The 6,144-nt window shown below is 34.7% G+C and overlaps 1 pseudogene; it reads right to left on the reverse strand.

The window, feature by feature from the left end:
- Positions 1-4,227: 4,227 nt before the first annotated feature.
- On the reverse strand, positions 4,228-5,866 carry LOC122141462 (annotated as a pseudogene).
- Positions 5,867-6,144: the final 278 nt, after the last annotated feature.

The following is a 6,144-nucleotide window of genomic DNA, read 5'->3' on the forward strand; positions in this document are numbered from 1 at the left end:
ATACTGCCTTATTTGTAGATTTATTGTACATTTGTAACATATTGTAGACACTGTATATCCTGTTCTTACTGCTTACTGCACTTCTGGTTAGATGCTTACTGCATTTCGTTTCCTTGTACCTTACATGTGCAATGACAATAAAGTTGAATCTAATCTAATCTAAAAAAAAAAAATAAAATTGCCCTCAACTGTAAAATTTTCACATTGAAAAAACTTCAAACTTTCAGGCTATACTTTCTCCAGCCAAGACAACCTAAATTTTGACTTGACAAACTTTATTAATTTAGTTGATGTTAATGCTGGTTATAAATTAAATAAATTTACAGAAAAAGCAAATAACACTTTTTCTAACAACACACTATAAAGTATATTTTTAATATACATTTAAAATCTTTTCTGTATGGTTCTTCTGCCTTTCTTCTTCAAAGGATTTAATATTGCTTTAATATCGTTTGTTCTTTTTATGTAAATTAGATTAGCCGAGAACTGGAGTGCATTTTTCTGCACAATACAACCTGAGTTCAGGTGGCAACTTAAGGGATATACTTATTGCAAAATAGTGGCAAATATCTGCACCTCTGTGTTGAGAGTACATTATAAAACAGTATGCAATAATAACTTATTGAGTGTAAATTATAAATTTAATTCAAATTATTAAATGGATGCCACCTTATTGGGACAATAAAGCCCTCCCTCACAACTTTTTGATTATTTCCTTGATTTTTATTGAAAATACATGCTTTTTCTGATGTGATTTGGGGAAATTTGAAAAAGGGAGAAAAAAAGAAAGCTTGAAGATCAAAAAGGAACACTTTCGAACCTGGGTGGGTGCATCAAGTATATCAACACCACGTTTTCACCATCTATCACACTAGAGCTGGCCGACTGATTTTCATCTGTTTTGCTCTTGAATAGCTCAATAAGACATATATAAGGTGTATGTTAAAGTGTAATTTTACAATATACATAGTGAAGTAAAAGTGAAATAGAATGTTAATATATTGTAAATAAAGTAATGCTACAGAGATATTACAGAATAAACTCTATAATTCCGGTATAATTTTTACCTCAGATGAAACATGGTTAAAATAATGGATATGTGCTGTTTGCTGTAGTATATTTTACTGTTGTTTTTTCCGATCTTTTTTTACACCTTTATGTTGCTTTAATGCTAGCATTTTATTAGTGTATTCTTTTTAAGTATGCGCATGCATTTTTATGCACACAAGACACGAAAACAGCGAACGTCATCACGCAATGCAAATATAGAGCATGCGCTGTCCTGCGTTAATGCGCTATGCGTGCTATGGGCTTATACCTTACGTCACTTTGCGCATGCGCGATGCGCCTATACGTGACGATGCGTGCGTGACGTCACCCCAGTGGTTTGGATGTATTGGCAGTAGCATTTTTTGACACTCTGTATAAGGGGCTGGTTATATATTATAACAACACACATTATAAATAATCCTAGTCCATCAATACAATCTATGACATTTCAAAAGATAAAAATAAACATAAAATGTGTTTCAAGTATATATAGTCGATCTATTGTTGAGAGTCTGTTGAGTTGTCATGAATGGGTGTCCCTTAAATGGGGATTTTTATAGATATGGAGACTTGTACTTTAAAGTTCTTTTACTTTATTTTTCATATTTGGAAACTTTTAGTGAAAAATTAGACTGTTGTGTGTGTTTTTTTTGAAGTAGGGGTGGGGGGTGGGGGGTTCTCAGGGTCTGGCCACCTCTGAGTCTTATGCACTCTGTCCCCCATTTTTTTTTTTTTTCCCTTTTCCCCCCGGTAGTGATGCCCCGCTTTCATAACATATAATAAAACAGGTTTTATTGAACCCAAGCTGTCGAAATTTTTCTTTTTTTTTCTTCTTTCCACTGCCACGCTTTTTTAATTCTGGTTTTTTTTTATAATGGGGGTATGAATAGTGCTCCTGTAGCTCAAGTGGTAGAGCATTGCGTTAACAAGCGCAATGGTTGGGGGGTCGCTTTGGATAAAAGACATGATCGGTAAAAATTGATAGCCTGAATGCACTGTAAGTCGCTTTGGATAAAAGCGTCTGCTAAATGCATAAATTTTAAATTGAATTTTAATTTAAATTTAATGAATACATAGATACAAGGCCTTGTCTTGAATTTACATTTAGCAGACACTTTTATCCAAGCAATTTACAGTGCATTCAGGCTAACATTTTTTATTTTCTTAACCTAACATGTGTTCCCTGGGAATCGAACCCACAACCTTTTGCGCTGCTAACGCAATGCTCTACAACTGAGCAACAGGAGCCACACAATGGCGCCCTAAGCCACTTTTGTGTCGTAATGCTGCAGAATGCAGAACCATCACAAGGGCCCTCACAGCTTAGGGGGTCTTGTGAAATTTTACAAAAAGGGATTGCAAATTGACAAGGCACAATTCTCAGTGCTGCAACCTTGTATACAGTGGAAGTAGATCTGAATATAATGCTGTAATCCTAATAGTGATAGTTTCCCCAAAAAAAAAAAAAAAATGTCATCATTTACGCACCCTCAAGTTCCAACAAGAGTTTCTTTCTTCTTCTGTTGGACATAAAAAATATATTCTCAACAATGTGGAAATCCAAACAGCTGCTGATCCTACTGATTTCCATAGTATTACTCCATACTATGGAAGTCAATGGGGACCAACAACTCACACCCCTTTTGGAGCTTGGCCAAAAAGTTGTTACAGTACACAAGGACATGTGTTTAGCTTGAGAGCAAGTACAGCTTGGTGAGAAGGCATATTAGCATGCTAATGTTAGCATGCAAATCTAATGTAGCCACTAATACAGTTTATGGTTAGCCTTTTGGCCCATTACATACATTAAAAATATTCACAGCTAACATAACCTAGGACAACAAAAAAACAACCCAATTAAAATTCTTCTGAAAAACCTGTTTCAATCATTTTTTGTGCAGGTCAGTCCATATATTATCTCATGTGTTGTTTCAATAGATTGAAGAGATTCAACCTCTCATACAATTTCGGTTCAACGTAATTTTTTATTTTTATTTTTTGAATGAGTTGAAAACAAAAAATTGCTCAAACCTACAGAAAATACATAGGAGTAAATGAATAAAACAAAAAGCACCCACCTTCCTCCTATGCTCCAACTGAACAATGTTCAGGAAGAGATAGAAGCCAACTTAAAAACAAATCACAATTTGACTAATTCACTTAACAATTACAACAAATGTCTGGTGAACTGGTTCTTTGACAATCATCACTCATTACACAATAGACAACAACAGTAACAGCAATATAAGCCATGAGAGCAGGAAACCGTATAGCCATAGTTCTGGAGGTTAAAGTAGTAGTAGCATTCACTCACATCACAAATAAAAATAAATAAATAAAAAAAACAGTAAAATTTGAAATTGTGGTCACTGTAATGGATTAAGACTTAGTGTAAGACACTAAATGTGATCACCATGAGAAGAGTAATTAGATGAACTAAGAATTTATTTATTTATCTATATCAATTCCAATGCTCAAGTTCAATTTTGACATCCTAAACAGAATTGTTCACTCATTCAAAAACATTAAATGATTTATATTTATATTTATATTGACTTATGTGCCCTCTAGAAGCTTGCATTACGCAAGTGAACAGTGCACTGAAGTGCCATCCCAAAGAGGCACAAAATTACTTTCACAAACTTTTACTATAACTGTTCTCTGCTGGTGGAAATGACCTTCTCATGACCAACTCAATCTGAACCATCTTCAAGAAACGGCTAAAAACACATCTCTTCTTGACCCTCTAACACTAGCACTCGCTATTTTATTTCTACTCTACCTACTTACTTTTATTTATTATAAAAAGACCGTATAACACTTGAGTTCTCTATTCTTTTGATTTCTTCTCTTTTTATTTGTTATAAAAAAAAAAAAAACTTGCTACTTATACTGCATTAGACTAAATGAAACTTATAACATCACTTACATATTGCTCTTTTGTTGGTTTTGATTGCTTCTATTGTCCTCAATTGTAAGACACTTTGGATAAAGCGTCTGCTAAATGAGTAAATGTAAAATGAAATGATTGTGCTACTCATACTGCATTAGACTAAATAATAACCCCAATCATTCAATAAAAACTAAACCCAATCAATCAATAAAATATACATATGATTAATCAATTTTTTTGTGATTATTGATCCCAGTCATTCAATAAAATCTACATTTGATTAATCAGTGTTTGATGTTGATGTTTTTTCTCTCTTCTTCTGTTGAAGATCTGATTTCATAAACCAGCACAGCAACACCGGCCACACCCACCAGAGCAGAGAGAGCCAATTGGATCACAGCTTCAGTAACACCACAGCCGCGACAGTCTTTTGAGAGAAGAAATTAAAAACAATAAAATAGAAATATTAACAATTTAGTTTATGATAATAGTAGTGCTGGTAATGTACCTGCACATGACTGACAGAGTTGAGTGATGTTGAGATGTTTGAGTCTGGTTGCTGATGGGATTGTTGATCGCACAGCTGTAGCTGTTTTTATCCTGACATTTCACCTCCAGAGGAAGAGAGAGACTGATGCTGAGATCAGACAAACTGATGCTGGACAATAAACTGTTTCCTTTGTACCAGGGAGAGAGTCACATGACTCGCATTCACCACTGAACACAGCAGCGAACAATATGAGATGATGAAGATGAAGATGAATGTTTAAAGAGATGTTGCTGATGACTGGAACTGGAAGATGAGCTGAAAAGATTAAGGAGTTTAGACAATAAATCAGTATGAGAGATTTGTGATATTTAAAATTTAATTAAAGTGTTAATGAACTTTATGTAATGATAAAGCTGATTTTATAGATCTCTATATATTAAAGTATATCCTTTGTACTGTGATAGTGATTAATGTAAAAATATGTGAAACAGGGTAAGTAGTTTTCTACTCACCATAGACAGAAAGATTAAATGTGTTGAGCAGAGTATTTCTTTTCTTGTGCTGCTGGTATACTGTATAAAGTCCAGAGTCTGTGGTTCTGGTGTTTGTGATGATCAGAGATCCAGTCTGATCCAGCTTCAGTCTGTCTCTGAATCTCCCACCAGCACTATCATCATAAAACATGTACTTATAGTTCTTTATGTTGATTTCAGCAATGAGCATTTGTCCAAACTGCCACTCGATCTCATCATTCGTCTGTATATCAGTCACATTTAGAGTGACAGAATCTCCCTCCGTCACTGACACTGACTGCACTGCATCAACACCAAACACACCTGATCAACAAACACAAACACTTTCTCAGCAAAACACTTGGAATTGTAGTTATTTTAAACTATTTAATGATGTTTCCCTGCAAAACAGCTGTTCTGCACTGATTTCAGTGGATAAAACTTTAAAACATTACAAGCAAAATTAACGATTTCATTTGACTGGAAGAGAAAAATGCAACTTACAGAACGGAAGCAAAACCTATAAGAATCTGACTATAACAATCTAAAAAAACAAAAAAACACAACAAAAAAAAACAACGAAAACAATAAAGAACACTTTGTACGTGGACAAGTGATAACACAGAATATACACAGACGTGAAGCCTAATTTTAAAATAATAAAACTTACCAGCCAGACTCCATGAGCACAAACAGAAGAACAGAAATGTGCCAATCATTTCCTTTAGAATTTCACAGAACAGTTTCTAATAACTGTCTTTAATTCTAAAAAGGTCTCATGTAAAACTAACACAACAGAAGTAGACAGAATGTTTAAGCGACAGAAAGCTGAAGAGGAGTGTGCTGCTGGTCTGTAAGAGTTTAGTGAAACTCTGCATTGAGTGCAAAGAAACTCCTCTATTAGCACCTCCCTTCAGACACTGTCTGTCTTCACACTGATGGTTTTCACAGACTCCTATTTATAGTGACATTCATGACAGCCGGGTACATAAGGGCCGTGGAATAGTATCTGCATTGGCTCTACTGGTTATCAAACTCCTGCGAAGATCCTTAACCATTTTTTCAAGTCAGGTAGTGGAGCGCTACCTTTAATTTTCAGGAGGTCTTTCATCCAGGTACAGTGAAAAAAGAAATGTAGAAATAATATTATGGTCACTTGGTCAGAACTCTACACAAAGTGTTAATCTCTGCTCTGTGCA

The sequence above is a fragment of the Cyprinus carpio genome, chromosome B22, assembly GCF_018340385.1.
Source record: "Cyprinus carpio isolate SPL01 chromosome B22, ASM1834038v1, whole genome shotgun sequence".
In the NCBI taxonomy this organism is placed as follows: Eukaryota; Metazoa; Chordata; class Actinopteri; order Cypriniformes; family Cyprinidae; genus Cyprinus; species Cyprinus carpio.